The sequence below is a fragment of the Zootoca vivipara genome, chromosome 3 (genome assembly GCF_963506605.1).
Source record: "Zootoca vivipara chromosome 3, rZooViv1.1, whole genome shotgun sequence".
Taxonomy (NCBI): Eukaryota; Metazoa; Chordata; class Lepidosauria; order Squamata; family Lacertidae; genus Zootoca; species Zootoca vivipara.
Window position 1 is genome coordinate 27405253 of NC_083278.1, and position 19967 is coordinate 27425219.

A 19967-nucleotide genomic window follows, 5' to 3' on the forward strand; every position below is an offset into this window, starting at 1 on the left:
CTTATAAAGCTAGAAACTAAGAGTTATCCCATAAAATTGTTTGGCACTGGATTCAGGATAGATAATAATATAGAATTGATTCACACAAGACATACTGTAATTAAATATGTTTCCTGACAGTATTGGTATTAGGAGCGAAGTATCTACTTGCAGCCCTGCATGATGGTAGATATGTTACAAAATAATCTGTTATAGCCAAACAAGCTGTTTCTTTCTTGCTTTTCTATACACACACAAGCTGTTTCTTTCTTGCTATTCTATACACACACACACACACACACACACAGAGAGAGAGAGAGAGAGAGAGAGAGAGAGAGAGAGAGAGAGAGAGAGAGAGAGAGAGAGAGTTTTATCTCTTCTGCATATCTGTCCTATGTACTTTTACCTTTTACCTATCTAATTTTCTTTCTGTATATCTAAAAAGACTTCCTGGCAGTTCATTCTGTAGTAAAAGGGCAAATGGCTCAGGTATGAGAGGTCACAAGAACTGCCCTTCTCGTGCTTAGCTGCATACTTTTTCCTAGTAAACTAGCAATGACCTTTCCTGGCAGAGGACTCATCCAAAGCAGAGTTTAATGTGGATTTGCAGTTGCTGGTTTCTCAAAATACACAAAATATTTCAGCCAGGTTGCTGACTTGGGGCTAGGTGTCCAGAACATACTGCACCAATTTGCTCTCTCCACACTGCCTGACAATTCGTGTCCAGGCTCAATTCAAGGTGCTGGCTTTAAGTGATAGGTCCTGAATGGTTGAGAGCTGGGTATTCAAAGGCCACTTTCTTAACATACGTTTCTCCCTGCATAATGTGTTTAGCACCTGAAGTCTTACTCCGGGTTCCACAGCTTAACAAGATAGAGTGGGTACCCACCATAAGTAGGATAGTTTGGGTAGTAGCCTTACTTTAGTGGAATGCCCTCCTAATTGTTTTGCATATCTTGCCCAAACATGTGTGTACCAGAAGGCTTTTAGTTTATTGTTCTCTTGGCTTTGTTGTTCTAGTTTTGTTCCTCCATAATTCATGTTTCGCTTGGGCTTTTTTGTCATGTTTCTGGGGTATGGCTTTATGTACAGTAGTTATGTTTAAGCTATAAACCTTGTTGAGTTCACTTTTGAAAAAAAGGTAGGGTATTAAGTTTTTTAAACAAGTAGCCACATGACTCATCTTTGGAAACTGATTGCTCAGTAGTCCCCATGTTATTAGTCTTTTTCAGGAGAGAGTGAGAAGGCAAGTTCAGTAATCTTGGTAAGCAGTTCAGTAATCTTTACTTTCCAGCTAATAATCTTGATTCACAGGGCTGATTCACAAACTTTTTTTTTATTAGTTGGCTTACTGACGCTGGCTTCCCACTCATTTGAGTGAAGACTGTTGTTGTTGGACTACAACACCCACCCATCATCCATTGGCCATGCTGGCTGGGGCTGATGAGAGTTGTAATGCACCAGCATCTGGAAAACACCACATTGGCTACTTCTATAAGAATCCAATAAAACAAAAACAATTGGAGTCAAATATTAACATGGGGGGCTGTCTTAAAACTTTTGCAAGTCTCCCTATGCTCCCCTTTTAAACCTTGAATATCAGGAGCTTAAAGAGGTGGCAAGGGGTGGCTTGCAAGGCTGCACAAAGGTGGGCACCCCCTAACCACCTGTCATATTCAGCCCGCGAGACTAATCTTGATAAGGATCTGGCCCTTTGAGCCAGAATAATGATGCAAGTGAAGTGGGCACTGCTTCTCCATGTTTTCCTATACTACTGTAATGGGAGACTTGAATACAGGAACCCCTTGGGCAGGACTGATCTGGTGGGACAAACTGGTGTAATTAGCCACTCCCCTTTGGTTGCTGTGTTCAGCTGTTCACCATTGTAGCACTAGTCATACCTCAGATGCTTCAGATGCTTCAGGTTGCGCGGTTTTGGGTGTGCACTGCGCCGAACCCGGAAGTGCCGGAACTGGTTACTTCCGGGTTTGGCCGCTCGTGCATGTGCAGAAGCGCCAAATCGTAACCTGCGCGTGTGCAGGCGCGGCGCTGCGGGTTGCGAACGTGCCCCCCGCACGGATCACATTCGCAACCTGAGTGTCCACTGTAAAGGAAAGTCGCTCCCATGTTGTTAGAGATAGTGTGAAACTGCTAGCCATAATGATAGTCTGTCGAGGTCGGGTAGATATGGACATTCAGATGATACCCACAAAAATACTTTGTCACTGCCCAGCACAAGTAGAGTGCACAGCTTGTGAAATTTGGTGCTTTAAGAATTATGTCCTTTTAGACTAAAGCAAGGGTTCCCAAACTGTCATCCATGGATCACAACAGCACATAACAATTGCTACAACAGACAAAAAACATCAATAAGTGGTTCACCAAGACCCTCAATAATTTTTCAGTGGTGCATAAGTTTAAAAGTTTGGGAATCAATGGACTAAAGTGGCTGAGGAGCCACAAACCACTTGTGCTAAGGCATACTGGCCCTGCTTGTCATACTAATAGTACATAAATAGTACAAAATGAAGACAAAGGACAGGGTAGGTTTGAAATTTTTTACTATGGATGTTATTGCAAGCTAGATACCCTGTTCTGCTGTGTGTTGACTGAGCAAGGTATGAATGCTGAGGTATGAGGTAATGTTTTTGGTTTGTCATTCTGTTCGTAATATGACTCCAGTTAACATCAATATCCAAATGTAATTTACCTGTTATGTGTATTTAGGATAGAATTCTGCATTTCATGCTTCAACCTCAGCCATGACCTACCCATTTTCCAAGGTGGCCAGGAAATATATTTTTAAAAACTCACAAAGTGCAATGCCGTATTTGCCTTGAAAAATAAAATATATAAATGAAACTTCTAGCCTGTTTTTGACCCTCCATTTGAAGTTTAAACACTAGCTTGATCTCTGTACCCATGCAAATAAGCAAAGTGGTATAATAATAGGGTATCTGAAACAAAATCTGTCAAATACTGTAGTCTGTGAAGGACAGTAACCACTTCCCTTCTGTTTGCAGTGACTGATTTAGCACTGTAGTTTGCTCTAAGTGTCACTGCTGCTGCTGCTGCTGAATTTGGCAGCTGGCTTCCGTAAGACAGGTGGGCTCTGTGTAATATGTGTCGTGTGCATAATTAACCTGACAGAGTAAAATTTAAGACAAGTTGTTAAACAGGGCCTGAATGAAAGAGGACTGAATCTATATTTTCTTCCCTCCTTCCCCTAAACAGAATCTTTATGTGAAATCTCAGTTCAAGCCGAACTGGAAGGGAACCTTTCATAAATAAATAAATCAGGTTAACTGTTCAGACTCAAAATTTCCCTGAAAACATGGGTGTGGTGGTATACTTAGTGGCTCTAGCTTGAATGAATCATGGACGTTGGCTCCAATTTTAATGAATCATGGACACACAAAGCAAAGATCTGAAAAGGGTTGAACTGCTTTTAATTTTTCCAGGTTTTGGTACTTCATCATCTTCAGGAAGCAGACATGATGGAAACCTGTTTTCTCAAGGCTATAATCCACCATAGAGCAGTTTGTGAAGTTAAATGGCATTTGTGCCTTAAGAGTTCCTGCCCAATGCCATAGTGCTCAATGAACAGCCTTGCTTGGACAATTGTATCTTACAAGTCAAGATGCAAGCAGGCCTTGTGTCACATGAGCCAAGCCAAGAAACAGCCTTCCAAACATGGCCACATCTCTGTAGCTGCTTTATTTCTAACTGTGTGTCTTCACTTAGCAGTCTGCCAAGAAATAAAAGTACTGATGCAGATGTTAAGAGGTAGCTTTGTTTCTGGGTTTTTTGTTATATCGTTAGGCATCACAGGCCATTGTTTTAATCTGGGTTAGTGGAATCAGGAAGATCAGGCTGCGATAGATCCTTCCGTGCACATTCCATTTGAAATCATTGGTCTTTAGTTAAAAACCAATGAGATATTGCATTATTCGAGCATACCCTTTGGTTGAAAGACTGGCTGAAGAGAATAAAAGGGCAGACACAGCATTGCAGGAGCTAAAAAGCAGCCAGAAGAAGAAGCTGTGGCAGGGCTAGTGCTGAACTGTTATTGTTTGTTGTTGTTGTTTCAATTTATATACCACCCTTTCTCAGAAGATCCCAGGACGGTGTACAACATTGAAAACACATTACAGAACATCAATGAAAAAAAAACCATAATAACAACATAATAAAAAGCATAAATAGTCCTCATAATAACAGTCCTCTCCCCCAATCTTTCACAAGCCATAGGCCCTGGTAAAGAGGAATGTTTTTGCCTGGCACCTAAAGACATATAATGATGGCACCAGGCAAGCCTCTCTGGAGAGAGCATTCCACAATCGGGGAGCCACCACACACAGAAAAGCCTTGTTTTCTTGTTGCCACCCTCCAAACCTTTCCCAGATGGCGGACAAAGAGAAAGGCCTCAGATGACGTGCAGGGTCTGGGTTGGTTATAGTGGCAGCAGGTGGTGGCTGTCCAATAAATAAGAAATTTGCACACCAGGGCTGGAATTGTAAAAGGCTGATGTTGAAACAGTCTAGCAGGCATCCCCAAACTTCGACCCTCCAGATGTTTTGGACTACAATTCCCATCTTCCCCGACCACTGGTCCTGTTAGCTAGGGATCATGGGAGTTGTAAGCCAAAACATCTGGAGGGCCACAGTTTGGGGATGCCTGGTCTACAGGAAAGAAGGACTCCCATGAGGCGGGTGTGTGGGTGTGTTGTTGTCTGGGCAGCCCAGAACATCCATACACACTGTCTTGGCTTGCGCCCTGGTGAGGTCACTTTGGTTCTACAAATGCAGCAAAAACAACTCAGGAGGCAGCAGTTATGAATTTTTATGTGCACTGGACATATGACTATGTTAAGACAGCATTCATGAGGTTCTACTACAAATCCTTAATTGTTTTCTGTATGGAAGACGTTGGACTTAAAATGAGTAAAATCCATAATAACGAATCACAGAACACACAGAAAAGCCTCTCCTACGTAACACATAGAATGAATATACAGTTACCGTGAGTGCATGCTGAGCATTTGAAAGTACACAACAACACTATATGCTGGCGGCTCCCAATAGTTTTATGTGTGAAAAGATAAGCCAAAGCCAGTTTTTGATGCTCTGTTATTTTAAGGCATTAATGTACTATTTGTACATTTGCCAGTAACCTTATCTCGCTGCCGCACATGATAATTACAGCAAGGTCCTTACCACCAGAGACTGTGAGCATGGCTTCACTTTCAGTCTTATTTTTGCAAGACTCCTCTGGTTCCAGTAAAAGCTCTTTATGAGCTTTTCACAGCTCACACTTCAGCTGTTGTTCAGATATGTGCTGTGGTGGTTCTCCTGCCCTTTCCCCCTACAGCTTCTTAGTTACATAAGCGACTTAAGCCATGCATTGCATCAGTCGGAGACATTTTGCACTTATCTCTTTATTTCATTGTTGTTGAATCAGTACTCTGTCTTTGTGGATGTAATTAAAATACTGTTTTATGAGAATGAAGTTACGCACTTAAGGACAGGGCCCAGGATAGGTGGGTGCAGGGAGTACACCATACCGCTGCCTGGGGTCAAAAGAGGGCCAGGGAGCTGAAGGAGGGGAGCCAGGAGTTTTCTGGGACCTCAGAAAATGTTTGCATTTATTGTGTGAACACTAGCATTTGCATTTTGTGTAAGACTACGTAAAGAGCCACGGCCCTTATTTCCCCCACCCGCTTCCTCTTCTGCCAATGTGCCGCCACTTACTTCTCCCAGGCAATCCAGAGAGGCGGCACTGAAATCCCAGGAAAATATAAAGCGAGTGAGCAAGGGAAGAAGGTGGGCTTGCCTTGTCTTTCATGCTCCACCTACTGAGGGGACTGCCATCTGCCAGTGAAGGGCAGCAGGTGTTGTCGCCAACAGTGGCCCAGCTTCAAGTAGAGGAGGGCAAAGCGGCTCATTGCCACCACTATCATCATAAACAGATGAAGAACTGACTACATTTTGCAGGCAACTCTCCTAAGAATTAGGAGATTAAATTGAAATCAGGAGATGGGTGGGGTATAAATATATTATTATTATTATTATTATTATTATTATTATTATTATATTTGCATTGATTCAAGATATATTTTTAAGGTATAATAAAAGGGGGGGAACCCACTCAAAAAAAGAAAAGAAACCCACCCAGGATATTTCATAGTGCTCTGCTTCTTTAATACTATGAATAGAAGGCTGGATCATCATTCATCTCTGTGTATTTTAATTTGGACTATCTCTGACAAAAGGAGTAGTTGATTTGGAATTATTGGTTAAATTGAGAAACAGTGTTGCTCAGATATAAAGTCTTTCTTACAGCTGAGCACAACACAAGCTATTTCAAAGTTTGCAGGGAAGCTCTTGCTGCATTGTTGTCGTTTTGATCAAACGAGCACAGCTAGGAGCTGCAATTTTTACTTATATTTATAATATTGCTTACAAATCTGAAACTGACTGAAAGAATGGTGAAGACTGGAGAACATTTTAAAAGTTGGAACAGAGGGAGATCAGTTATAGCATGAGGTAAAGGGCAGTTTAAGATGGTCAGGATTAGTTCTGTACTCTGTTAACAAGTTCAACAGATCTAATGGCTTTAACTGTGCATTTACAAAATGTGTGTTATGTGCTGTGGGTAAAATGTTTCATTTCTTTCCAAAATCATCTCCATTAAGGTCAGCAGGATATTGCTGTGATAGAGCTTCTCTCTCCGCATCATTTACGGACATTGTGAGACATTTCCACAAGAAATCTATTCTTTCTGTCAACTGCTTAACAGTATTGAAATGAACAGTTAATCCTGCTATAACATAGGCTATCAAAATGTCAAACACACACTTTTGGAAGCAGGCCTCTTCTGGAGTATCATCTGTTTCATTCCTTTCTTGCAAGTTAGCATCAGGTGTGCTGTCGATATTCCACCATCACATACAGTGGTACCTTGGTTCTCAAACCTAATCCGTTCCGGAAGTCCATTCCAAAACCAAAGCGTTCCAAAACCAAGGCATGTTTTCCCATAGAAAGTAATGCAAAACAGATTTATCCGTTCCAGACTTTTAAAAACAACCCCTAAAACAGCAATTTAATATGAATTTTACTACTGTATCTAACGAGACCATTGATCCATAAAATGAAAGCAATAAACATTGTACTGGAGTCACACAATCAATCAATCAATCAACCACACGGATGACATTATCACACAGGCAAAAGATGTCACATATAATAAAACTCCATGGACTTCATATATTGTTTTGTCCATCAAATTTAGTTCTAGGAGATATTCCAGTGCTAATTTCATGCCAAGCAAGTGAGCTGCAAGAGGTTTTGCACATTCAACACAATCTGGTCAACATGTTTCAGACATACAGTATTTGTCAAATTCCTGTATACAGGTCTACCCAAAGATGTAAAATGGCTGTTCTTTTCCAAGAGAACAGTTAGGCTGAAATGTGTTGAACATACTAATTGTAAGGCATAGCCCTCTCAACCTCTTAGCATTTTTTCTATATCCAAACCGTAAACTTCTGCATCTGTTAAAAGGAATTCTCTTTTTTTCCACCCCCGCCCCCACTGACTTCTCCCCTGCCATTCTCTCTATTTGTTTAAAAACAGCCATTGTGAGATTGAGAACATTTGTCTTGGAGGCTGTGCTGTATTCCAGGTTGGTGTAACCTAAGGAAGTTGCCTGATAAAAGATGTCCTCTGTCATCTGACCCGAAGGATCTGTCAGCAGATCAGCTGGATCTCCCTGTATTGACAAGATCACAGATGACTGAGCATGGAGATATGTAAAGAAATAGCCATGCCCTCTAGATACATCCAAGTGTGCCTCCCTTTCATAACAAAATCTCTGTCATCGTCACCCAAACAAGGCACAGTGTCTATTGTGCTTTTTCACGCCCTTTTAAGTGTTCTCTCACTGCAAGTCTTTTCCAGCGATGCTCTTACTGTAGTAATCTTTATTTGCCTTCAGCCGGCTTTTAGAAATTACCTTCCTTTTAAAAAGCTAGCTGCCAGATGGTCTCTTTTATATTTTAGCTTAATTTAATCTTGAGGTCATTACTATTGGAAAATTCTCTCTTGTCAGTTTCGCCCCCTCTTCAGCAAGACAGCAGAATGATTCCACTGTCGGTACATAAACATGAATGGCAACTCACTGCGACTGCATATCCTCATCTGCTCTTCAGGACGACTTTGTGCATTAGGTTGTATATAGCTCCTATTGGTTAATTGCGCAGGATTTTATTCTAATTGTCAGATATGCAGTAAATGATTTCTTAGTTTTGTTTTATATTGCTTGCTTTGAAACACTCTCTGCAGAACTGGGTTGTAAATCGTTGCAGAAAACTATTAAATTTTGATTTATACAGATAAAAGAGGCGATGGCTAAATTAACAATGGCTTTATTGTAATGTATATGCAGCTTTTTTACTCCCTTCAGGATTCTCGTTTCAGTACCAAGGGGTGGTAGTTTTATGCATGTGTTGGAAAAATACTTAGAATATTGGGGAGGAAACCAATATTAATATTGGAGGATGACGTATTTTGTAGCAAACGTGTGCCTGGCCTATTCCAGGTGACCTACGTTTAGGAAAACAGCCTAAAGGGAGGTAAAGAGATGCACATTCATTTGTCCCTGGATTGTTGTTGTTGTTTAGTCGTTTAGTCGTGTCCGACTCTTCGTGACCCCATGGACCATAGCACGCCAGGCACTCCTGTATTCCACTGCTTCCCACAGTTTGGTCAGACTCATGTTGGTAGCTTCAAGAACACTGTCCAACCATCTCGTCCTCTGTCATCCCCTTCTCCTTGTACCCTCCATCTTTCCCAACATCAGGGTCTTTTCCAGGGAGTTTTCTTTTCTCATGAGGTGGCCAAAGTATTGGAGCCTCAGCTTCAGGATCTGTCCTTCCAGTGAGCACTTAGGGCTGATTTCCTTAAGAATGGATATGTTTGATCTTCTTGCAGTCCATGGGACTCTTAAGAGTCTCCTCCAGCACCATAATTCAAAATCAAAAGCATCAATTCTTCGGCGATCAGCCTTCTTCATGGTCCAGCTCTCACTTCCATACATCACGACTGGGAAAACCATAGCTTTAACTATATGGACCTTTATCGGCAAGGTGATGTCTCTGCTTTTTAAGATGCTGTCTAGGTTTGTCATTGCTTTTTTCCCAAGAAGCAGGAGTCTTTTAATTTTGTGACTGCTGTCACCATCTGCAGTGATCATAGGACCCAAGAAAGTAAAATCTCTCACTGCCTCCATTTCTTCCCCTTCTATTTGCCATGAGGTGATGGGACCAGTGGATGCATATGTGTAATTCAAGATGAAACCACATGGTTTATGTTTGTTACAATTAGTGAGGAAGGAGGGTACATAATGTAGATATTTACAATGAAACAAAACCAAAGATGTGTTTTTAACTGGCTCTTTTCATCCTATAGTATTACTTACAGGTGTAATGGGTCGAAATAAATTTAAAAATTTAAAAATTGTCCAGTAGCACCTTAGAGACCAGCTAAGTTTGTTCTGGGTATAAGCTTTCGTGTGCATGCACACTTCTTCAGATACACTGAAACAGAAGTCACCAGACCCTTATGGGAGAGTGGGATGGTGTAATGGGTATCATTCACCATCCATAACCTTGTAGATCATGCATAGGCAAACTCGGCCTTCCAGATGTCTTGGGACTACAACTCCCATCATCCCTAACTAACAGGACAGGTGGTCAGGGATGATGGGAGTTGTAGTCCCAAAACATCTGGAGGGCCGAGTTTGCCTATGCTTGTTGTAGATTATATTTGTTTCTTCGAATTCCTTTGTATGCTTCTGGCATAATAAAATCATGACTTTGTTCTCAGTGAGAAACTCTGGGCGTTTGTTCTGTTAATCGTGAATGGAGTGCAGTAAAAGTAAAGATAGAAGAACCCAAAAGCCCTTGATTATGTGTGATGTATTACTGTTTTCCCTGCATAAAGTAGAAATTGTGAGAAGCTTCTTCTCCTTGCAACCCGTCAGAAAGTACCTGTATATCACATATCTTTCAAGGCAAAGCAATAGAACGACATGGTGGCATAAAGCACTCAAGATTGAGACTTATTTAAAATTCTTTATTCCATTCAAGTAACAAGGGAAGTATGAACTATTTCCTTTCAGGAGGTTTTTCTGCCCAAATTCCATTGATTCCCGCCCCCCCCCTCTGTTTTCCTGCCTCCTCCAGCCCTGCTTGGAATTTTTCCAATATCAGTCTCTACGGAAGCTCCAATGGGTAAATAGTTTGTCCTAAGATTTATGTCTTCTCTTGTCTAAAACAAAATGTTTTATAATGCCTATTGGAACATTGGGCTTAGCTATTTTGAACAACAGTGTAATTTCCACCCCTATTCTCTTGCTTCTTTCTTCCCTTTTGAAATTAAGGAGCCAGCACTCGTTCGGAATTTCCCTACATTACTTTGTGTGCATTGGAGTGCTGCCATTCTTGAAGGGAAATGTGCAGCTTCCGCTGAGTCTCTATTTCTGGTTCTTTGTTTTCTTTGCATATTTTCTATAATAACAACCACCACCAAACATCAGGCCGTTGAACTCATATACCGTGTTTCCCCCTTTTTAAGACGTAGTCATAAAGTAAGCCATGGCAGGAGTTTTAAGTATTTGCGAAATTTAAGACATACCCCGAAAATAAGGCATACCTTGTTGCTTTCCTTTAGAGCCTCAGAGAGGCTTGAGACCAGGTGGGAGTGGGGTGCATGAATTGAGCGCGTCGCCAGGCAAGCCGCGCTAGGAGGACTCCCCCCCCCCGCTCTTCCCAGGACTTTTTTCCACTCCGGCGGAGTGCCTGGATGGGGAAACCCCTTGGTGTCGGGAGGCCTGCTAGCCCCTTCCGTGCCGCCGGAGCGTAGTGGGCTGCATGGCCCAAAGCTGAGCGGCGGTGGGAGTCCCGCGGGCCCTTCCGCGCCGCCGGGGCGACGGATGGCGACGGGAGCGCTGCTGGCCCATTCCGCACCGCTGGAGCTTCGTGGGAAGCATGGCCCGAGGTAGAGCGGCGGCGGGAGGCCTGCAGGCCCTTCCGCGCCACCGGGGCGACAGATGGTGGCGGGAGCGCTGCTGGCCCCTTCTGTGCCACCAGAACGTTGTGGGCTGCATGGGCCAAGGCCCGCGCGATGGACGGCGGAGGGAGCACTGCTGGCCCCTTCCGCGGGCGAGTTGGTGGCTGATTGACAGGCGGCCTCGCCAATGCCTGGAGGGAGAAGGGCGGCGAGGAGCAAGCGAGGGAACCCCCACCTTGCTCCGCCCGCTAATGGAAACGGCCCGGGGTGGGGAGGCGGGAGTGCGTCAGGGAGCGCGGCTACGGCGCTGCTAGCTGTGCCTCAGGCACCACCGCCGCCGCTTTGCCCAAAAAACCCACGGGGGTGCTCGTCGGGTGGGCCACGACGAACTCGCCCCGTTCCCTCTGGAGTCAGGGTGCCACCGCCGGCGCCTCCTCCTGGGGCAACTCCGCGGGACTTCAGTGTATCAGTGTAAAAAAAGCGCGCGCGGGGGCTGGCTGGCTGGCTACTCGACCTGAGTTTAAGGGCGCAGAGGAATCCGTGCGCGCTCAAGCGGGAAAGGAAGTTTAGCTCCTCGAGCTGCCGCCCCTTATGAATGCGTGTTTCGGTGGTGTGGACAAGGTGTGGACACGGGTCTCGTTTCCCCCTCACGGGACAGGGCGTACACAGGCATCTTTCAGACGACCTGCTTCGCGTCTCTCTCATCTCTCCCCCCCCCCCGCTCTCACGCCTCGATTTCGTGCCCCTCGGCTCCCATGTTAGCGATGGGATGGATGGCAGCACCCCGAGCCAGTAAGGTACCGGACTGTAATAAAAACCTAATAAAAAATTAAAACATCCCCTGAAAATAAGACACCTTGTGTTTTTTTGAGGAAAAAAAGTTATAAGACGGTGTCTTAAAAAAGGGGAAACACGGTATTGTGATAACCAACCAGTACAGTGGACACTCAGGTTGCAAATGTGATCTGTGCGGGATACATGTTTGCAACCCGCAGCATTTGCCACCCACGTCTGCGCATGTGCAGGTTGTGATTTGGTGCTTATGCGCATGTGCAAAGCGCAATTTAGCACTTCTGCGCATGCACCGAACCTGGAAGTACTTCCGGGTTTGGCGCGGAGTGCAACCCGAAAGAACGTAACCCGCAGCGGACGTAACATGAAGTGTGACTGTAATAGTTCCGGGCTGGTATTAAGGCTGCCTTTTCGGAGCTCGTTGTGGAATGTTCTTGGGAACCATAGGGATAGCTACAGGTTAATATTTTTGTCAGCAAAATGTAGCAAGAATATCTCTCATTACTTAATCTCCTTGAGAAGGCAGTGGGTGCCATTATCTGCTGGTATTTTCATTTTAAAAGGAAATAATATCAAAAGAAGACTTTTTCCCCATTGCAAATGGACTCACTGCAACTTAACTTATAGGAGTCTTGTTAACTAGAATGTCAGGTCCTACACACAAGACAAGATCTCTTAGCAAATGATCTAAAATGTCCATTCTATTTGCACTGCTAAAAATTAATACAAAGACCTGTTGAATATCTGGCTACATGTGATCAACTCCTGCCCGGAAACCAATGTCCCCACTGTGGAAGGACGTGTGGATCCAGAATTGGCCTGCACAGTCATGTACGGACCCATTGTTAAAACGGTGTTTATAGAAGACAATCTTACTCTGATACGAGTGGTCGCCAAAGAAGAAGAAGACGACATGTGAACACACATATGCATGAACCCCTCTGAAAACATCTGCATGTGCATTATCATAAAATGTCTCAAGTGTTCACTTGGTTGCCCTCATTATTTTGTACTGAATTTCCCTTTTACATATTTGGATATGGATAGAGTCTGCCATTTTCAAAATGGTGTAAGTTGTAAGTTAGACCAAGTCCTCTTCTAGACCTATGTGTTGAACTAGCCTGAGGAATGAAGTGTGATTAATCTGATTCTGATTCTAACCACCTTTGGCCATCAATTTCTCCAGATTTAATTTCTCTATTTATAACTAGCAACTTAAAGAGTTGAGATACAGTCAGACACACCACTAGTCATTTTGAACATTTCTTGGGAACCTTTTTTGGCCAGAAGGCTCAACCCCTGTCCCAACCTCTGGCGGACCAAGTTTGACAAGTGAGCAGAGCCCCGTGTTGCCTTTTGAGTGCTGTGGTTTTGGGGAAATGACCTCAAGGGCCAATCGTTACCCTTAGCAGGCCAAGTTTGGCCCATGAACTAGATATTGTGCACCCATGGTCTACACAGTACAGTTATTCTGTGGCTGAAGTTGGTAGAGAAGGTGATACTCATTTGACATAGGGAAAGCTCATTGGAGGTTGCTACTTGGTTTGTCATGCTTTTCCTAAACCCTTCTCAAGATGTTGTCACATTATGCAATGTGTTGTAGGTGGGGCTTTTTTTTGAAAATGATCTAGAAACTTCTGTTTGGGATATAGTGGCAAGACTGTTAACTGGGACTGGGTGATACAAGCACATCATGCCAGTGCTTTGCCACCTTCACTAGCTTCCAGCCGGTTTCCAACCCTAATTGAAGATTTTGCAAAGTTGTTATTAATTGTTATACATAGGGTATAGTGCAAACGTAGCCATGCTCTGATGTGATCAAGGTGGATTCACCTGTGTGACTTTATGCCAGGGGTTGTCAACCTGGTCCCTACCGCCCACTAGTGAGTGTTTCAGGATTCTAGGTGGGCGGGTAGGGGGCTCTATGGCACAAGCTGAATCCCCCTTCCATCAAGCACTGGTGGGCGGTAAGGAAATTTTACCATCAAGAAAGACGCATTAGTGGGCGGTAGGTATAAAAAGGTTGACTACCCCTGCTTTATGCAATGAAACAAATGACTGTAAACAACCCTAATTGTGTAATAATAAGCAACTTGGCTCCCTCAGCTAGGAAGACTCTCTTTTAAGACAGAGGAGTTTTTAAAGGCAAGGGGAAAATGGTAACTGACGGCTGATGATAAGACTGTGTACACATGTAACAAGTAGTTCTGGGGAGGAGTGTGTCATAGTTATTTTATCACAGTGAACACACTTGGAAGTGTATAAATATAAAATATGAAATGTGCCTCTTAGAACAAAGCAGGGAGGAGAACTAATGCGTTTTATATATCTTCATGCTCCATGGTACTAGATGGTGTGGCACAGCACAGAAAATCTCTTACTAATGCACAGTGTATTTTGATGTGTGTTGCTGGCAACTCATAGATACAACATACACAGTGAGCAGAGCTCTTCCACTGACCCTGTATGCAAGACTGCTAAGCCCTAAAGAGGCTTTGGTTCTGACAGTTAAAGGACATCTGGCATGGAAAGAATATGAACACTGCCGTGATCTAATGTAACTTGTATTGAACATATGTGAGAAGCAAACAACAGAACTTTGATTCGGATTCACTTTCTTTTATTGTGCATTTACTTTTAGCTAATGCTCCTTTTCATGCTCTTTTCAATAACGTCAAAGGCAAACAAAAAAGTGATAGGAGGATCAAATATTTCTGCCCACTTTGTAATGTGACCTTGTCACTTTCTTGAAATCTTTCAAACAAAATTATATACTTTTGAATGGCACTTTACAGTAAAAAAATGTTTAAATAAAAAGTGCAAAAGCTTGGGGCACATCCTTGGCGTATTTGATTCTGTCCTCAAAATATACTCAGTGGTAAGCCTGCTCCCCCAGCTAACAAGCATTTCTTTCCTTTTGAACTGTGTAGCTCACAAAATAAAACAGGAAACCTTAACCTTGTTTTTAAGCAAATGCAGTACATGAAAAATGGAAGTATTTTGCAATATTCATGTACCGGTATGTTCACTGAACACTTGTATAAATTGTACTTCAGAGCAGGGATAGGTGTGTTCTTCCAAGGGTTGCTATGGGAAAGTCAGAGAATGAGACTCTGGGAAGTGATTTGATCAAAGCCTTTTAGAGCTATTGAAGGAAATGTTAACTTGGATGCCAGCAGCAAGACTTCTTTTCTTTGTCACAATTAATGAGATTTGGGGGCATTTAATTTCGTAGGAACTATCTGAAGCACAAGTTATGCTCAAGGGCATGACATGTGCCTTAATAAATTAATTTAAATAACAGTTATGGGTTAATTTCTCTTAATAAATTGATTGTGCAACAGAAGGCTTATACTAAAGCCCATCCACTGAAAGAACCAGGGCTTTTAAAACAAAACACTGAGTACAAAAGTTAACAACTGAAACAATTCAGTTGTTAGGCATTTTCCTCACCAGGGATGGGGAACCTGTAGCCTCAGATGTTGTTGGGCTACAGTTCCCATCAGCCCCAGCCAGCGATGATGGGAGTTGGAGTCCAGCAATATCTAAATGGCCATAAGCCTCTGATCTAAACAATGAAAAGTACACTGGCTGTTATTCCTGTTTCTTTAGATTACAGAGTCTTCCTGTGACCAATCAGGCACACAGGGAGCACTTTAAATATTATGTAAGATCATTGGAAGCATACTGCTCAGGTGAGGTTGCAAGATGTTCTTAACAAGCTATGCAGAATTCTTCTTTTTTCCATTAACACAAATTGCATCTGAACTTGTGACTGCAGCTGAGTCAATATTTAAAATGGGGAGCAGCCCTTTGGTATTCAGGTAGCGGCTCTTATCTATTTTGTGAATTGAGTGAAATGATCTAGCAGGTCATTCCATGTAAGGACTGACATTATTTTTGCCAGGTAGCGAGGTTTCTGAAAATGAAGTGTTAGAAATTGCCTTCTTGAACATGTGATTTCTTTCCGAACTAAAACACGGCAAAATAAAAAAATTCCTTCAGTAGCACCTTAAAGACCAACTAAGTTTTTATTTTGGTATGAGCTTTCGTGTGCATGCACACTTCTTCAGATACAGTGAAATAGAACTCCCCAGGCACTTATGTAGAGAAGGGGTGGGGATGGGGAGGGGAGGGGGGATCACTCAGAAGGGTGGTGGAAGTGGGTGATTGACTCCCCCCTCCCCTCCCCATCCCCACCCCTTCTCTACATAAGTGCCTGTGGACTTCTATTTCACTGTATCTGAAGAAGTGTGCATGCACACGAAAGCTCATACCAAAATAAAATAAAACTTAGTTGGTCTTTAAGGTGCTACTGAAGGAATTTTTTTATTTTACTTCGACCCAGACCAACACGGCTACCTACCTGTAACTAAAACACGGCAGTGGGGGATGTTAGGTGTGCAACATCACACATGCACAGTGCATACTTATTGCAGGTGTTGGAATTGGATGAGTGTGCCACACAGTGCAACCATTGCAAGAGATTAAAAATGATTACAAAAGCCAACTGGGAAAGTGTGTGTATGTTTGATCTATGAGGAATATCCTAAGTTATTTTGCCTAACCCCTGTGTTGGAAAAGGGAGCGTGGGAAAAGCAGATAATATAAGACCAATGCGTTTTAACAATGTGAGGCAAAATTGGAACAAAATAAATGGGATATCCTGCAGCGGAAAAAGTCTTTCTCATAGACAGATGCCCATTTCAGTTTCCATTGCTTCAAATAGATATCATTAAACTGGGTGAGTTTCTTCTTCCTTTCCCATTTCTGTTCCATGATTTCGGTTTCATTGGACATGTAATTAGATAGATAGATGATAGATAGATAAATTTCAATGTGGTTTACAAGTTGCTAATGCACACAGTGTACATCTTTCACAGTGTTGCTCCTTGGATCTAAAGATTTGTTTGGAGGCTTGTTCCACCATACTTGTGGAAAAACAAGCATGAGTTCTAGTGCCTCTTTTGCCATTGTTTCACCCTCAATTTGCCCTCCATTGCACCCCTCATGTGGCCACACTCTTTGCCTCTGCTATGTCCCTTACAACCACACCCATATCCCATTGAATCGCATCCACAAAGGCCTTTCCCTTCAGAAATGATGGGAGTGTAGCCAAGCAATGTCTGGAGAGCCCCAACTTCCCCACCTCTGACATGGGGCATTTTTGCTCTGATGGCCTCTGGGCCAAATCTGATCAGCCTAGTGTGGAAGTAAGTGGCATTGGTAGCAATAGATCCTGTTGGCAGGCCATTGTGAGGCATTGCTGTTGACTGACCCAGGGTTTTATGCTGCATTAGGGAGAAAGAAAAAAAGACAGTTTTCTTCAGAAAGTAAATTGGGTGTGTGTGGAAATACAAGATGCCAATTATTTGTCTTTTTAAAGTAGCCTCTCTGATAGTCCCATTCATGCAAAGTTTGTCCATGTTTCCATAGTGAGGCTGGTAATTACAACTGCCCTTTAACATACTCGAGAATGGAAAGGGTTTGGCTTCCTTCTTTCTTCTCCCCACCCTTTTGCGCAAACAGTACATCTTATGTAGCATTCTGAAATAAGGATGGAGAGCCAAGTATTTGCCTAGATGTCAATGTGTGCAATTAGCAGGAGAGTTCCTCTGTGCTCTTTACATGGCTTATGGCTCTACCAGCTGGGAGCTCAGTTTAAACATTTCAACATTTGGGAATCAAGCAGGGCTCCATTAGAGCAAACAGTGAATAGAAATAAAGCTAGGAGGCTGGGATGTTTATGGTTTCCTTCAATGCAGAAGTAGCTAATGATATAAACACAGGTTTCTGTTTAAATCTGATGTGTTTTATTAATGAGCAGCTGGCTGCTTTTTCTTTTTCTTTTTCTTCTTTCTGTTTCTGAGCAGGATGAAGATTTTGTATCGCCAATGCTGTGTAGAAAATGAATGGAGTATTAATAGCATATCAGAGTGTGTCGTTTCTGAGAACTCTGGTTATGTCACCATTTCTTGATAACAGTCCTGCCCCACCCCCACCCCCCACTTTTGATGCTCATATGCAACTTGGCCTGAGAAACTACAGGCGCATCGGTCTTGGGTTGCTTGTTTTGTCCGTGTTTGTGAGATTCTCAGGCCTATAGTCTGTTGCCAATCCCTCCGTTAGTCAAGAGAAACTCAGGAGGTGGTGAGGAAATCAGAAATAAAACCAGGAATGTGTTTCTGTAGAGATCCTCAAACTATACAAGCAAATTCACACGATGTGTATGTAATCTAAAAACATTCTCTCTCTGCCCCCCATCCGCCCCAAATCCCAGTGGAGGCACAGTAGCACTGCCAAAAAGCTGCTTCCAAATATTGGCAGCAGAAGAGCACACAGGTGCAAGCTTTCAGATGGCCAAGCCTAAGAGTCAAGCAGAAGAGCGGCTTACTGCTTGCCAGCCTGGGAACCAAATACATTAGAAGGGTGCTTCTTCCAGACCATCCTGGCCATGTCTTAAGATCTTCTACAGGAAACCCAGTTGCCTTCCCTATCCAAACTATGTTATCCAGCCACAAAAGAGGGTTGTTGTTTTTCAGTGACGACACTCTGGCTTTGCTAGCCAGGTACCCACATGACAATCTCTTGGCTTCCAGGTTAAAAGACTTTATTTACCCAGTTATGTTGTTTAAGACAGGAGTGACTAACCCAGGAGTGGCCCTCCAAATGATGGATTCTGATTCCCATCATCCCTAGCTAGCATTGCCAGTAGTCGGGGAGAAGGCGAGTTGTAGTCCATTAAAATCCAAAGAGCCACAGATTAGCCACCCCTGGTCTAAGGTTTAGCTTACAGTTTTAATTGCTGCCTTTCTCATATTTGTTGTGGATAAATTATGCATTATTAATTTTTGTTGTGCACTGTCATAGGGTGGATCTAGACAATGGAAAACCCCGCTATAAATAAGTCAGAAATTAGATCGTTATAACAAAAGAAAGAATTCTCTATGGAAAATTGTGTTTTAAAATTTTCTGCTCTCTGGCGCCATCTGGTGCTGCATGTTTTTAGCGCATGCAAATTGCTTAAAGCTGAAGCTGCATATTGTGTTCTGTTGTGTACAGAATTGTGGTATTTTTAATAGTGTAATTTAAGCTTATGTTTTCTGTGGTGTTTATGATGAAAAGCTGTGTAGGGTGGTTTTTAGAAAAGGTGCTAAAGTAGTCTTTTAAATTGTATTAAACTGTATGTAAATAATGGTGTGGTAGTATGTGTGAGAGAGTTTGCATTCTTTTGCACTTGTGTTGCATTGATAAGCGAGTTCTAACAATATCAATAACCATGGAGTGGTTATCTAGATTGTTAAAATCACAGCCAAATCATAAAAAATAAAGAGCACAACACTGGAGATAAGTGTTAGGGGAAGTGATTTGTTCCATTCAGAAGAAGACATGGACTGTTAAAAAGAGAGAGATCTCACTTCCCAACTTGCTTTTTCTGCTTTTAAGGCTTTTCTCGAGTTTCTAATTTAGGTGTATGTAATAGTTGGATTGGTCCCAGCTCCTGCCCACCTAGCAGTTCGAAAGCACATCAAAGTGTAAGTAGATAAATAGGGACCGCTCCGGCGGGAAGGTAAATGGCGTTTCCGTGCGCTGCTCTGGCTCGCCAGAAGCAGCTTTGTCATGCTGGCCACATGACCCGGAAGCTGTCTGGGGACAAACGCCGGCTCCCTCGGCCTATAGAGCGAGATGAGCGCCACAACCCCAGAGTCGGACACGACTGGACCTGATGGTCAGGGGCCCCTTTACCTTTTAATAGTTGGATGCTTTACAATCATAATGTTGCACCCAGCACAGTATGTGTTCCTTCTCGATAGCTGAATTACTTGCCCTGAAGAGTTCTTTGAAATAATGATACATTGTTTAATGAAAAACCTTAAAAAGAGATCCAGGTTAAAAGTATGTGTTTCCAACACACTCCCCACTCCCCCCCCCATGGAATGGAGTATACATCAAAATTTTGACTGCAGAATTTACAGGCAGCTTGCTTTTGTTTAAAGACTCATTTCTCATGAGAGACTTTATATTTCAAATATGGTTGTGCATGTGTTCACTTGTGATATCTGAAGGAAGGTATCCTTTGTTGTTGCTTGAGGCTCAGGTGGCCCACAGTGGCAGCTTTGGCTAGTG

At 42.9% G+C, this 19967-nt stretch overlaps 1 protein-coding gene and 1 long non-coding RNA gene across 3 annotated transcripts in view; one reads left to right on the forward strand and one right to left on the reverse strand.

Annotated features, from left to right (window-relative positions):
- The window catches only part of HPCAL1 (hippocalcin like 1), a 78962-nt gene that overhangs the window by 43645 nt on the left and 15350 nt on the right, over positions 1-19967 (forward strand). The gene's annotated exons all lie outside the window — the stretch shown is intronic.
- Positions 17336-19967, reverse strand: part of LOC118082391 (uncharacterized) — a 33096-nt gene continuing 30464 nt past the window's right edge. The window contains exon 3 of the long non-coding RNA XR_004692258.2: positions 17336-17737. This is a non-coding gene — a long non-coding RNA (uncharacterized LOC118082391). The remainder of the gene's footprint in view (positions 17738-19967) is intronic.